We start from the raw sequence: 15,374 nt of genomic DNA on the forward strand, positions 1-15,374 counted from the left end.
GAAAGACTGAGCTCAGGCTCTTGCGGCCATGGCGCGGCCATGGCGCGGCGGCACCGCCATCTCCGGCAAGCCGCCAGCACGGGCCAAACCACCCCTTGTCATCGCCGCTCCTCTCCTCGGTGCGGGGCTGCGAGAAGAGCAAGGGAGAGAAAGAAAAAGAAAGGGGGCTCGGGTCGCCGGCCATGGAGCCGGTGATCGGACCTTGATGCGCGCCGGCGAGGGCCGCCGCCGGACCCGGCTTGGGAGAGCTGAGAGAAAGAAGAGAAATGCTAGAGTAGAAAAGGCAGTGGCTTAAACTGCACGCGGCCGTAAACAGAACAGAGAGCAAGGAAGCCTCGGCGTCGCAGGCCTAGGCACGGAGGCGGACCGGGCAGCGCCGGCGCCGCCGCCGCCCGCTCGGACCAAGAAAGAAAGGAAAGAAAGTGACCCTAGGGTTAGGGTTTACAGAAAACAAACTCGATTATACTGGCCGATCCGCGCGCTCAGCCATCCGATCGCGTCGGATGGCCACGATCGAGTCGGGCATAGGCTCCAGCGCTGCTGGATTGCTGGGCCGATTCGACGCCTGGGCCTCTGGTTTTGCGAGATCCAGGCCCATGAAGCCTGCCGAGCCGAACGGCGCTCAACAGCCAGACCAAGCTAGACCGCGCGTGCATGAGAGAGAGGTCGCGGCCGGTTTTGGTCTGCTGGACACAATGCACAATAAAGGAAAGCAAACAGTTTCATTATTTTTTCAGAAGCATTTATTCGTTGAATTTTATATAGTGTTATTATCTCTAATCTTTTGAAACGTACAGAAAAATTGACTAGAGAAAAGTAAAGCCAAAAGAATGCTTCCGAAGGAATATTAATTTTAGGCAGAGTTTTGACAATTTTGTCAATATTTAGACCTCTACTCAATTTGGAACCAACGAGATAAATTGTTTAGAGAGAGAATCGGTGTACAGTAAAGTTTAGAAGTATAATTACTTCTAAAAAAAGTTTTCCGATGCCATAAACAAAGAAAAAGTTTTCCGCTGCAAAGAAAAGTTTTATCTTTTAATTAAGTCGGAACCAACGAGAAGATTTAATTGAAAGTATAGTTCAAAAGGTCTTAGATGAGTTTTTCCCTATGGGTAAAAACTACATTTAAAGTTTAAAAGATAGAAAAGCTTCTGCGGTTTAAAGTCAAAATTGAGTTTTGGCATTTTTATGCCATTTGAAGTCTCAAAATTGAGCATCATTGAAATTATAAAGATAATTCTCAAAGGAGAGAAATCTAAAGTTAATTATAGTATTGTTATGAGTTATACCAACGTTGATGATAACAATATTATAATTTTTTATGAGTTATAGCTTAAAGTTTAAAGTCCATGGTAAATGTTGCATCATAGTGACCTTTTTTCAGAGAATAGATAAAGAACTGCTCTTAAACTAGAGAAATGTATTTTTCTAGTTTTCGCTGCAATAAATTTGATTATCCTCTAATTAAATTCGAACCAACGAGAGAATTTAATTTTGAGGAGCAGATATATGGTTTTAAAGTTCATTGAGTTTTTCCATATGTTAATTCCGTTTCTGCCCAACGGTGATATGGAATTAATGTAAAAAATGTTTTATTCTATTTCTGCCCAACGGTGATATAGAATAGAACTTATATTATTTTTTTCAGATAAAGATTTCCATGTTGTTCTTCTTGAAAGAATGAAAGAAAATGTACTGGGTACTTATGACTCAGAAAGAAAGAAGGCCATTGCATGAGAGAATGTGATCTCTATAAAGAATGGGTGAAAAGAAAAGTACTCGTGGATATTGATCCAAGAAAAGAAGATAGAGCGATAAGAGCTTAGTTCAGGAAATTCTCTTATGTTCTCTCGATCAAGAAGAATTCATTTTGAGTTTAGTCAAAGTTGTGATAAGTCATATATGTTTAATTTGACCAACGTCGGATTAAGCATGTGTGTCATGGAATATTTAGATTTATTTCTGAATTTGATATGAACCAAAAGTATGAAATAATACCCGCATGACGGGGTAAAGTTGGCATAGTGTTAATGCTGCATGGCGGGAGAAAGTTGTGATGACTCATGTGCTGGTTTATCCCACACTGGGAGAAAAGTTTTGGAGTAGCTCTTAAGCTATTCTAGAATTGGTCGGGCACTTCTATTGTGTCATAGTGATTAAGCACTCAATGAGTTTAAAAAGAATGAAATGTTACATACGAACCTCAAGATGAGAATGATATGCGAGCGTGACTTGCAAAAGGTTTTAAATAAAGGACTATGTTGAGTCCTTAAAGTGAAATGAGGAAAAAGAACTGTCATATGAAATAAAGGACTATGTTGAGTTCTTAAAGTGAAATGAGTAAAAAGTACTCCCATACGAACTAAGAATTACTTTGTTCTGCATTATGTAATCATGTGGATGAAGTAAGTAATTAAAGTTTCCTCATTCACAAAAGTTGTGAATAGTTTTCGAAATTGTGGCAGAAAAGTTCAAGCCACATTTCGAGGGGGGAAATATGAGACAGTTAAGACAGGTACTCCCCTGTAATGTGCATTGAAAGCAAGAGATGATCTATTAAAGAATGAATGTGACCGTCAGGGGGAGTACAACGGTCACTATACTGATACCCCTATGTAAAGAAATAGCTAAATTTCAGCATCCAGCTGGATGACACTAAAAAATAGTAGGATGGTGCTTACAGAACACATATAAAAAAATTTTAACAGATAGAACCCAAACAAAGAGATTTATTGATACACTATTTTTACAAAAGATGGCAAAATATCTGGGGGAGAAGTGGGAATGCGTGCCCACTTCGATGATTCAAGAACAACAAGTTTCTCATATGTGCTGATGTTGTATACAACACATGTTGTTAGCTCTCAAAGAAAATGAATAAAGTAAAGAAGGATCTTGTTATGCAGGATATCATTAGTCCATAGCCATTTGGCAAAAAGGAGCAACAACAGCCCTATACAAAGTAAAGAAAATCACATGGATGTTGATTCCACCCCATTTGAAGAGTTACGAGAATTCCATGGTTTAAGGTCATGGAAAAAGGAGTGATTCCTGAAAGAGCCATCATAGTAGGTTATAATGGACCTACAAAATGAAATGTGACTCCAGAAGGAATGTTGAAAGAAATAAACCAAAACTTGTAACAAAAGTTTTAGTCAAAGAGAAGAAAGAACATACAGGATACCATAATAGTAAATTCATTTATGGATTGAAGAAAGCCACGAAACAGTGGTATCTAAAGTTTAAATGAAACAATATGAATTTTTTTTGGGTTTTCCAAAAGATTGGGGAGGACAGTAGTTTTTAAAGAAAAGTAAAAGAATGGGAAATCTGATTTCCACATCTTAAATGAAGATAACATCCTACTTTCTAGTGGTGGTGTTAAAATATTGTTATAGATAAAGAATTCTTGTCCTCAATTTTTGATCTCGGTGATGAGTTTTCATTCTAAGAATTGAAACTCATCGAGATAAAAGGAAGGGGTATTATGGTTACAACAAAGGCATACTTGGAAAAGATTCTAAAGAAATGAAGTATGCATATGAATAAACTTATGCCTGTTCCTATCGTCAAGGGTAATAGTTTTGGGAATCTTAGTGTTCCAGGAACCAATGTGAAATGGAAATAGTTCCAAATGCTTCAGCTGCTGGAAGCTTTATAGGCGCGCAAGTAAAGAACTTACCCTGACATATTTTGTGTATCCGGGTTATTTTGGCAAAAGTTAAATCCAGATATAGATCACTGGAATAAAATTGAGAATGTCGGCCTCATGCTAAGTTGGGAAGATCAAGTACTCTCAAAAGATTGTGAGTACAAAAGTAGAACATGTGAAATGTGTAGCGAAATCCACAGTTATCGCTAACTTTCACACTTGGAGGTTTTGTGTGAAAAAGCTCCAAAATGAAATAATTATCATCAATGTGATGCAAAGACATGGTATAGCATGATACGAGACCGAGGGACAGGCAAAATGGTTAAGGGAACCTGTACCCGGAGTTGATAATGGTTGACAACAGCAATAACCATTAAAGTAGTTTGCTCCTATGACAACGAGTCAAGTGTGGTGCCAAACACATTGACACAAAGTTATACGTTGTAAAGGAGAAACTCCGGAATCATGATGAAATGCATTGTGAGTATAAATGACAGAAAGTGTCTGCGGATCCGCTTGCTATAGGCTTGCCGCCCAGTGTGTACAGAGAACACACAGTCGACATGGGTTTATGGTATAGCCTATGTTTTCCGGACGATAAAGGGCCCAAAGTTAAAGTATCTATTTCAGAACTGAGAGGTGTGTTGTAGCTGTTAAGTCCATCGGCTATTGACCGTGACGATGAGGCATGCTCATATGCATTGATCCGTGATGGAGTAGGTAGATAAAGAATCAAGAATGAAGAAAGTAAAGATTGAAATAAGTTAAAAGACGAGATGAGATCAAGGGGGAGAATGTTAGTGTTGATCTCCACCGTTTGGGCCCAACGGACCAAACGGGCCTTGACTCGCGCCCTGATCGGGGGTGCCCAGCCTGTGGGAGGCTGGTGGGCCCCCGTCATGCAGCACACATTTAAAAGGATGAGGTGGGGGTCAGTGGCACATGGTCCAAAGTTCGTCGCCCTTTACCCACCAACAGAAACCCTAGCCGATTAGGGATGTGCTGAAGCGGCGGGAAGCTCCACCAGCTCGCCGTTGTCTCCTGGGGGTCACGGTACTGCGCGCCGACACCCCTGCGCATCTCGCCGTCGACCACGCCGTCACCACTGCTACATCAGCCCCTGCGCCGCGACTTCGTCACCCTTCCACGGCGGCGCCATGGCAGGCGGTAACGGTGGTCACCGAAAGGTATTCATCTATGTAAAGAAGTCTAATTTACCCGCTCGATCTACACCTAGATGTTCCAAAGAATCCTAACACGCTGTTGTCCCCGCCAGACTTGCTGCCACTAGAGGCCTTGGATCCAGGAGGAGTCTTGTCATCGGCAGCCATGACATAGCGGATTGCAGGATCCCGATTCCACCGTCGATACCTCTCAACGATTGACTCCAGGAGAGATCAACCATAGACGGAAAGGATTCAACTCCTGCATGTTTGATGGGGTAAATCCTAATTTGGAAAGGGCCCTAAACCTAGCAGAGGAGGCATTCTTCTGGAGTTTGGCAGGGGCTGGGGGAATTTCTTTCCTTGGTAGCCATTCAGTAGATTTAGAGGAGTTTAATTTGTGGTGTGGTGTGTTTTCTTTTCTCCTCTCCTCACTCTCCTTAGAGTGAATGAGTGGAGGGTTGAGGTTGTGGTTGTTGTAATGGGGATTATTTTTTTCCCTCTATTCTTCTTTTAATACAAAGATACGCAACTCTCCTGCGTGTTTGATAAAAAAAAGATCAACCAGGGATTATTTTTTTCCCTCCATTCTTCTTTTAATACAAAGATACACAGCTCTCCTGCGTGTTTGATAAAAAAAAGATCAACCAGCTCTGATGCCAATTGTTAGATTCTCCGTTTCAACTCACTTGGAACAAGGAAACTCGAGAGATTTGTGCTGCTGAAGGCGCAGATTTTGGGTTTTTGTTACTCATTATTTATATGTCAATACAAGCCGTAGTTGGTGGCTCCCTCCAATCTAGCCACAACTGAGTAACTGACTCCACTAACTCCTACAACCTAGGACACGACCAACTGACTAACTGCATCGACCAGCTGAAAGCTTGGCCCTTTTCTACTGACGAAACTGAAAGGGAGGAACAGCACAGGAAAAACTATCCTACTCTACAGATGCAGGGAGTACCGACATATGCAACTCAAAGTGAATGATTTTGTATTTCAATTCTGTTTCTTCTCTATAGTTTCTGCTACATATATATGCAACTCAAAGTGAATGATTTTGTATTTCAATTCTGTTTCTTCTCTATAGTTTCTGCTACCTATAATGCAACAACTCAAGATAGTTTGTGTGAGAGAACACATTTTGGTACATCTCTGTATGAACAAAATCATTTGCTATTAAACAATTATCTAACATGTTTCTCCTTCGCAGATAAATGTCAGATGAACATTGATGATTTCAAATATCAGCTAGTTATCTGTCGGTTTTCATGCTAATGGTTGCTGGAAATTATGCTGGTTCCCATAGTGGTTAAAAGTGCAAAGCCTCCTAGTTATTTTGGAGTGTTTGTAGTCAGGCTTCCTGGTCTGTTTGTTCGAGCTTTGGTGGCAGTATGGTGGTTAGTTGTAAGGAGTTAAACTTATGTCTGTTTTGATGATAGTTGTGGTCTGTTGGGAAGCAATGCATACATCCAGTGTGCCTGTGAATGTTTCTAAGTTTAGATTCTTGTGGATCTGTTGAACTTGGTTGGTTGGTTGTGATTTTGTTACAATGAATGAGTAAAGGATTGCATGAAGTTTGAGAATCTGTGCAACTCTTAAAATTTTTTGTTGCCCTTAGCAATGCGCAGGCTTTTAACTACTAACCTCAAAATAATTGTTGATAGAATTACTGGTACTTGGGATCTAAATAGTTGTCATAATCGTGTTATACGAAATCTTATAGATAGACTGATCTAATGGAAGAACAATAAATATATTAGACTAATAGGATTGATAGGATTAAATAAATATTGCACAATTTAAGCAATATTTACTCAATGGTATGACTCAACATCATTATCATATAGTGTTGCCAAGGAAATCTACTTCTAGAATTGATATACTTACAGTTGCTCATAGAACAGATCCATTAGCATAGTCTTCCCTGTACCAACACCATCATACAGGTACAGCCCCTTGACTGGAGCATAGGTAGAAGGCTGAGCAATGAGGCATGACCATAGCCATCGACTCCTATCAATATCAAAGAGTAAGGTTAAGATAATGCACTATATGCAAAATATGGCACCTCAGCGCCTTCAACCTGCTCTTACCGTCCTGATTTCTCAGACGATTTGTATCTATCCAGCTGGCAGTCTTCATCATTCTTGATCAACTCCTCATAGAGCCTTTGCAATTGTTGAATTGTGCCAAGCTGTATGAGCCAGAAAAAACATGATAAAAGTTCTACAACGGCATTGAAGGAAGTTATACATAAAATGAGCCTTTGGCCAATTACCAGAGCAACACCTGAAAGCTATCACCAGCTACCAGCTCTCCTGATGCTATTCTCCTCTCATATTCGCCCATTGGACCGCCTCTTCCAATCTCTAGCAACGTTTAAGAAAGTAATAAAGTAAGTTGAGTGAAACACACCCAAATAGAACTTGAAAAGCTCCATGCATAAAAGCAATGAAAAATAAGACCTCTGATAGAATCAGCTGCTACAGTGGAGAACATGGACTTCATTAACTCCACTCATGGACTTGCGAATCTGCTAATTTCACCATTACAGTGTGGCATGCTCGGTGAACAGGATGTTGAATTGCACATAATTAAAGCATTCCGCTGCCTGATCAATCTGGTTGCTGATGAGTTCCTTTGTTGGAGTAATGGGCTTGGCCCATTTATTCTAAAGCATTAAAAGAATTTAAAGCCCACTATTAATGCTAGGGAATCAATGTTTAATTCCGTACCGGGAATTGAGGAGGATCTCAACCGACTTAAAAGGTGGACTTCTTGTACACCACTTGTGAAGTCGGTAAGAGGAGGACGGTGAACCACGCGCGCGCGCGCTCGCTCGCCTCGCCGTGCCGGGCCGGGCCGGGCCGGGCCGGGCCGTGGCCGTGGCCGAGGCGAGGCGAGGCGAGGCGAGGCGAGGCGAGGCCGGCCGGACGGCCGGACGGGCGGTGTGATGTGATGGCTATTTTATCTGTAATTAATGGCCATAACCGCATCACCTAAATGACTCTGATGGTGTCCAGGTTCAACGAACCTGAGCACCTGAGTCACTATATAAGGAGTGTCATTCCCCTCATCCATCCTGCACCAGAGCACTGAGGCAACTCGGCTCCTCTCTTCTCCCTCTCCAGTTGCAACAACTGAGTTCCCCAACGCTAATTTCTGCGCGCACAGAATTAGCGTGAGCAGGCCTCCGAAACCTTGCTCGCCTTGAGATCCTGCACGGGATAGGCGGACAATCAGGTTTTTGGGTAACGCTTTGGCGTGACTGCTCAAAAATACTAAGGCTTTGCCCGATTGTACGACTACTTCCTGGTGGACGAGCCGAACGACTACGTCGACTACATTCTGGTGGCCGAACGACTACGTCGACTACATCTTGGTGACCGTTCGTGGGACTGCACTGCGAACTTCTTCCTGCACCGATTTAGTTCGACTACTTCGACTGAGGCTAACCGAGTAGATGTCTACTCCAGTTGGTAACAGCGCAGCCAATGCCTCCGGCAACGGCCCCGCTTTAGGGTACTCCCTGAAACTTTGGTTATTTATATTGTTTATGCTTATATGTGTGATAAGTATAAACATGTTCACATGTTTTATTTTACTCCTTAAAGTCATAGAAATATTGCTAGTTTATACATTTAATTTTGGAATTAAAATATACCGAAAATTGCCTAGATTTCTAACAATCCAAAAACCTGATTATGTTAATAGGCTTTCGGTATCTAGCTTTGCTGCATCAATCAAACCATCACCTTTTGATGGTTCAAATTACAAACGTTGGCAAGAGCGGCTTATACTGTGGTTAACACTATCGAGAGTGATCCATGTGAAAGAGGGTAAGCCTGAACAATTCTCTCCAGAGGAAGGGAGTGCGTTCGATGAGGCTGATATCCTCTTTCGAGGCTTGATCATTAGTGTTCTCGGTGATAACCTGGTGGATTCTTATATCCGGCTGCCAACTGGCAAAGCTTTGTGGGATGCTCTTGAGGCTCAATATGGAGTATCTGACGCCGGGAGTGAGTTGTATATCATGGAGCAGTTCCTTGAGTACAGGATGGTCGAAGACCGTTCTGTAGTGGAACAGGCTCATGAAATACATACTCTGGCAAAAGATCTCAAAAATTGCAGCAAAGAGTCCCCATGTGTGTTACCCAATAAGTTTGTGGCTGGAGGTATAATCTCTAAGCTGCCACCTTCTTGGAGGGACTTTGCTACTTCTCTAAAACATAAGAGACAGGAGTTCACAATAGATGGACTCATAGGGACTCTTGATGTTGAGGAGAAGGCGAGAGTAAAGGACATACGTGGGAAAGGAGTTGTTGGTGCTTCAAGTGCCAATCTTGTTCAGAAGAACAACTCCAACAAGAACAAGAAAAAGCCACTGCAGAACCAACCAAAGACTAAGAAGACAACCACTTTTAAGAAGAAGAAGAAGACGGGAGCTTGCTATGTGTGCGCTAGTACGGATCACTTTGCTGCAAAGTGTCCGAACCGCAAAGGCAACAACTCCGCCAACATGGTTATTAGCGAGCCTGGAGGAACTTCGGGGTACGGTAATTTATTACCTACTGTTCTTTCAGTCTTTGGTTCACCCGAGTGGTGGGTTGATACTGGTGCTAATATTCATGTTTGTGCTGATGCTTCTTTGTTCTCTTCTTACCAGACCGGCGGGACTTCCTCCTTGCTGATGGGGAACGGATCACATGCGCGTGTTCTTGGTGTTGGTACGGTAAATCTGAAGTTTACTTCGGGGAAGACCGTGCAGCTGAAGAACGTGCAGCATGTCCCCACCATCAAGAAGAATTTAGTCAGCGGCTCTCTACTGTGTAGAGATGGTTTCAAATTAGTCTTTGAGTCCAATAAATGTATCTTGTCTAAGTTTGGTACTTTTGTTGGAAAAGGTTATGAAAGCGGAGGTTTGTTCCGTCTTTCTTTGTCAGATGTTTGTAATAAAATTGCATACAATGTTATTAACGTTGATGAAACAAATGTTTGGCATTCGAGGCTTTGTCACGTTAATTTTGGTTGTATGATGCGCTTAGCTAATTTGAGCTTAATTCCAAAGTTCACTTTTGTCAAAAATTCTAAGTGTCATGTATGTGTTGAATCAAAACAAACTCGTAAGCCTCATAAGATCGCGGAGGCAAGGAGCTTGGCACCCTTAGAATTAATTCATTCCGATTTGTGCGAAATGAATGGAGTGTTGACAAAAGGTGGTAAAAAATATTTCATGACTTTGATTGATGATAGTACTAGATTTTGTTACATCTATTTGTTGAAGTCAAAAGATGAAGCTTTACACTACTTTAAAATCTATAAAGCTGAAGTAGAAAACCAACTTGAGAGAAAGATCAAAAGAGTTAGGTCAGATCGTGGTGGCGAGTATTTCTCAAATTTATTTACTTTATTCTGCGAGGAACATGGTATTATTCATGAGAGGACGCCTCCCTATTCACCTCAGTCAAATGGGGTTGCCGAAAGAAAGAACCGCACTCTAACGGATTTGGTTAACGCCATGTTAGATACAGCGGGACTTTCCAAGGAATGGTGGGGTGAGGCTATATTGACTGCATGTCATGTCCTAAACCGTGTTCCTACAAAGAATAAAGAGATAACTCCTTTCGAGGAATGGGAGAAGAAAAGGCCAACACTGTCATACTTACGTACATGGGGTTGTTTGGCAAAAGTGAGTGTGCCAATAACCAAGAAACGTAAGCTTGGACCTAAAACTGTGGATTGTATCTTTCTAGGTTATGCTATTCACAGCGTTGGATATAGATTTTTAATAGTGAAATCTGGAGTACCTGACATGCATGTTGGTACTATAATGGAGTCCAGAGATGCTACATTTTTTGAAAACATTTTTCCCATGAGAGATGAAACAAGTTCATCTAGGCAAGAGTTCATCAAGGATGATGGCTCTGCTGAGCCGATAGAACACAATGAACATACACTTGTAGAAAATTCTGAGGAGGATAACAATGATGCTCCGAGAAAGAGCAAGAGACAAAGGACTGTAAAGTCTTTTGGTGATGATTTCATTGTATACCTCATAGATGATACACCCAGAACCATTGAAGAGGCATATTCATCTCCTGATGCTGACTATTGGAAGGAAGCAGTAAGGAGTGAGATGGATTCTATTATGTCTAATGGAACCTGGGAGGTCGTTGAACGTCCTTATGGATGTAAACCGGTTGGATGCAAGTGGGTGTTCAAGAAAAAGCTTAGGCCAGATGGTACTATTGAAAAGTACAAGGCTAGGCTTGTGGCCAAGGGTTATACACAAAAAGAAGGAGAAGATTTCTTTGACACTTATTCACCAGTTGCCCGATTGACCACAATTCGAGTGTTACTTTCCTTGGCAGCCTCTTATGGTCTTCTCGTTCATCAGATGGACGTTAAGACGGCTTTCCTCAATGGAGAGTTAGAAGAGGAGATCTATATGGATCAGCCGGATGGGTTTGTATCAAAGGGTCAAGAAGGAATGGTTTGTAAGTTGTTAAAATCTTTATATGGTCTCAAGCAAGCGCCTAAGCAGTGGCATGAAAAGTTTGATAGAACTTTGACCTCTGACGGCTTTGTTGTGAACGAAGCTGACAGATGTGTGTACTATCGCTATGGTGGGGCTGAAGGAGTGATTTTGTGCTTGTATGTGGATGACATACTGATCTTTGGCACTAGCCTTAATGTGATTAAGGAAGTCAAAGAGTTTTTATCTCAAAATTTTGAGATGAAGGATCTGGGAGAAGCTGATGTTATCCTTAATATAAAGCTGGTAAAAGAGATCAATGGTGGGGTGATTCTTACACAGTCTCACTATGTGGAGAAGGTGTTAAGTCGCTTTGGTTATAGTGACTATAAACCTGTCTCAACACCATATGATGCCAGTTTAATTCTTAGAAAGAACAAAAGGATAATGCGAGATCAGCTGAGATATTCTCAGATCATTGGTTCATTAATGTATTTAGCGAGCGCTACAAGACCTGATATCTCGTTTGCTGTAAGCAAACTGAGCCGGTTTGTTTCAAACCCGGGAGATGATCATTGGAAGGGTCTTGAAAGAGTAATGCGCTATCTGAAGGGGACAATGAACTATGGAATTCACTACACCGGGTACCCAAGGGTACTAGAAGGGTATAGTGATTCAAATTGGATTTCTGATGCTGATGAGATAAAGGCCACAAGTGGATATGTGTTTACACTTGGTGGTGGAGCTGTTTCCTGGAAGTCTTGCAAGCAGACCATCTTAACGAGGTCAACTATGGAAGCAGAACTCACAGCATTAGATACCGCCACTGTTGAGGCTGAGTGGCTTCGTGAGCTCCTTATGGACTTGCCGATAGTTGAAAAACCGTTACCGGCAATCCTAATGAACTGTGACAATCAAACGGTAATTGTCAAGGTGAATAGTTCAAAGGATAACATGAAGTCATCTAGACATGTGAAAAGGCGGTTGAAATCTGTCAGAAAATTGAGAAACTCCGGAGTTATAGCCCTGGACTATGTTCCGACGGCTAAAAATCTGGCAGATCAGTTTACAAAGGGTCTTTCACGAAATGTGATAGACAATGCATCTATGGAATTGGGCTTGAGACCCACGTGAGTCATTCTATAGTGGAAACATGTCCTATGTGATCGGAGATCCCGTGAATTAGGATGGTGAAACAAACTAAAGTCTGACTGTGAGAAGAGAACCTTTGTGAAAAGGGCTCATTCCGTGTATAAGATGCATTTCTCTTCTAATCTGTATGGCAGGTTGGTCTATACCTTAATGTGTGCCAGGTGGTTTCTTTTAAACAAATGAGTTGTTTTCTTGAAACAAAGATGTTGTCCTACAGAACATCTGAAAGGAACACACCTATATGAGTTTGACCACTGGTCATGGTCTATGAGAATTGGGTATTCTCTAGAAACTCATGAAGGGCCTGGAGTATGACTTATAAGCTCCAAACCGCGGGGATGCTTTTGCAGCCTAGTACCAGTGTAGGGCTCTGGTCAAACTTGTTTGCACAAAACTGGCAATTCAAGGCATAGTCCATTGCACAGTTGTGAATAAGTGTAGCCTTTGTCCTAGATAGAAGTTCAACTTAACAGTCTCTGTCGAATACTGGTATATCAATGAGAGAATGAGGGTATTTCTAGTGTGGCTTGAATTTCTTGGTGGGGATTGTTGGAGTAATGGGCTTGGCCCATTTATTCTAAAGCATTAAAAGAATTTAAAGCCCACTATTAATGCTAGGGAATCAATGTTTAATTCCGTACCGGGAATTGAGGAGGATCTCAACCGACTTAAAAGGTGGACTTCTTGTACACCACTTGTGAAGTCGGTAAGAGGAGGACGGTGAACCACACGCGCGCGCGCGCTCGCCTCGCCGAGCCGGGCCGGGCCGGGCCGGGCCGGGCCGTGGCTGTGGCCGTGGCCGTGGCCGTGGCTGTGGCCGAGGCCGAGGCCGAGGCCGAGGCGAGGCGCGGCGCGGCGCGGCGCGACCGGCCGGACGGGCGGTGCGGCGCGGCGCGGCGCGGCGCGGCGCGGCGCGGCGTGGCGTGGCGCGGTGTGATGTGATGGCTATTTTGCCGTTGACAGCAATTAATCGTGCGATTAAACGTGCAATTAAATCTGTAATTAATGGCCATAACCGCATCACCTAAATGACTCTGATGGTGTCCAGGTTCAACGAACCTGAGCACCTGAGTCACTATATAAGGAGTGCCATTCCCCTCATCCATCCTGCACCAGAGCACTGAGGCAACTCGGCTCCTCTCTTCTCCCTCTCCAGTTGCAACAACTGAGTTCCCCAACGCTAATTTCTGCGCGCACAGAATTAGCGTGAGCAGGCCTCCGAAACCTTGCTCGCCTTGAGATCCTGCACGAGATAGGCGGACAATCAGGTTTTTGGGTAACGCTTTGGCGTGACTGCTCAAAAATACTAAGGCTTTACCCGATTGTACGACTACTTCCTGGTGGACGAGCCGAACGACTACGTCGACTACATTCTGGTGGCCGAACGACTACGTCGACTACATCTTGGTGACCGTTCGTGGGACTGCACTGCGAACTTCTTCCTGCACCGATTTAGTTCGACTACTTCGACTGAGGCTAACCGAGTAGATGTCTACTCCAGTTGGTAACAGCGCAGCCAATGCCTCCGGCAACGGCCCCGCTTTAGGGTACTCCCTGAAACTTTGGTTATTTATATTGTTTATGCTTATATGTGTGATAAGTATAAACATGTTCACATGTTTTATTTTACTCCTTAAAGTCATAGAAATATTGCTAGTTTATACATTTAATTTTGGAATTAAAATATACCGAAAATTGACTAGATTTCTAACATCCTTTCTGCATAGTGCTGAGTGACACGCCGGAGCTGTCGGAGGGACCAAACTACTGATCTCATCTTCCAATATGAAATTTATTTCCACTTTCTAGGCAGACACAGCGAGGAAGTTAAGGAGCCTACAGATGCAGCAGATCAAGAATCCGTTAAAAAAACATACAGGGTACATCATCTCCCTAGAGTAGTAGCAAATTACTGACCATGTGAGAAAACAAGGATCAAAGATGTGGTGCAAACATGGGAACCTTAAAAGTAAACAAAAAAGATAAATAAATGGGGATGGGGGGACCTGACCTGGAATCTGCCATAATAAAAGGTAATTAGGAAAATGACATGGAAAGGGTGGTCAGTAGTGAAAAGAAAAGCAGCTGCTACCAGCTGTAGTTAACAATAAGCCCATGGAATACCCAAAAAGAGAGCAATTAAAGTTTCCCGCGGAGACACTACGAATCCGTATCAAATTGACCAGAATCACTACAGCTCCATCGATCGGCTATAACTTTCATAGCCAGATGAAATACTACTATTATTTTAATCCCCTAAATCACCAAGGCAAGAGCCGGAAAGTGGAGATGAGTAAACTCTTGCACGAAGAGGTAAAGGTAAGCAGGTCCAGGATTATGGGAGCAACTGCTGCGTGGGTGTCTCAAAAATTGGAACTTGCTACAGATCGAGGAAACGAAACCGATCCGGCGCCCGTTACCAGCATGCAACATCATGAAAGATAACATTTAAATCATTCTCTTCTCGTAGCAAACATCCAAATAAACACAAGAACATGTGTGGAGAGTGGAGGACCTGCTGGCTGGAGCCCGGAGAGAGGCTGAGGTTGAGTGAAGACCGGCAGACCGCGGCTGGCCTGCCTGGCCGCCCGCCCTGCCTCTCCCTGGCTGCGCGCTCGATGCCCTGCTCCTGCAGGCTGCCGCTGCACCGCCCGGCCTTCCCTGCCTGGCAGCTGCGGAGACGCCGGGATGCTGGGACGAGGTCGAGGAGGCGCGGGCGCCGCCGCAGCGGGGCGGCCAAGAGGCGGACAGTTCCGATATCTGGGACGGCCGGACGGGGTCGGGAATGCTGCAGCGCTCTGCTCCACGAGGCCAGGCCGCCAGGTAGGACTTAACCCACCTTTATTTCAAGGGAAATGAACCTTGTATCACAGTGCAAAACAGATTTGCAAATTACAAGCCTATGTAAAGTCCTTGCTGATGTTAG

General features: G+C 43.3%; 1 pseudogene; it reads right to left on the reverse strand.

The window, feature by feature from the left end:
* Positions 1–15,094, reverse strand: part of LOC120670956 — a 31,976-nt pseudogene extending 16,882 nt beyond the window's left edge.
* Positions 15,095–15,374: the final 280 nt, after the last annotated feature.

The sequence above is a fragment of the Panicum virgatum genome, chromosome 4N (assembly GCF_016808335.1).
Source record: "Panicum virgatum strain AP13 chromosome 4N, P.virgatum_v5, whole genome shotgun sequence".
Taxonomy (NCBI): domain Eukaryota; kingdom Viridiplantae; phylum Streptophyta; class Magnoliopsida; order Poales; family Poaceae; genus Panicum; species Panicum virgatum.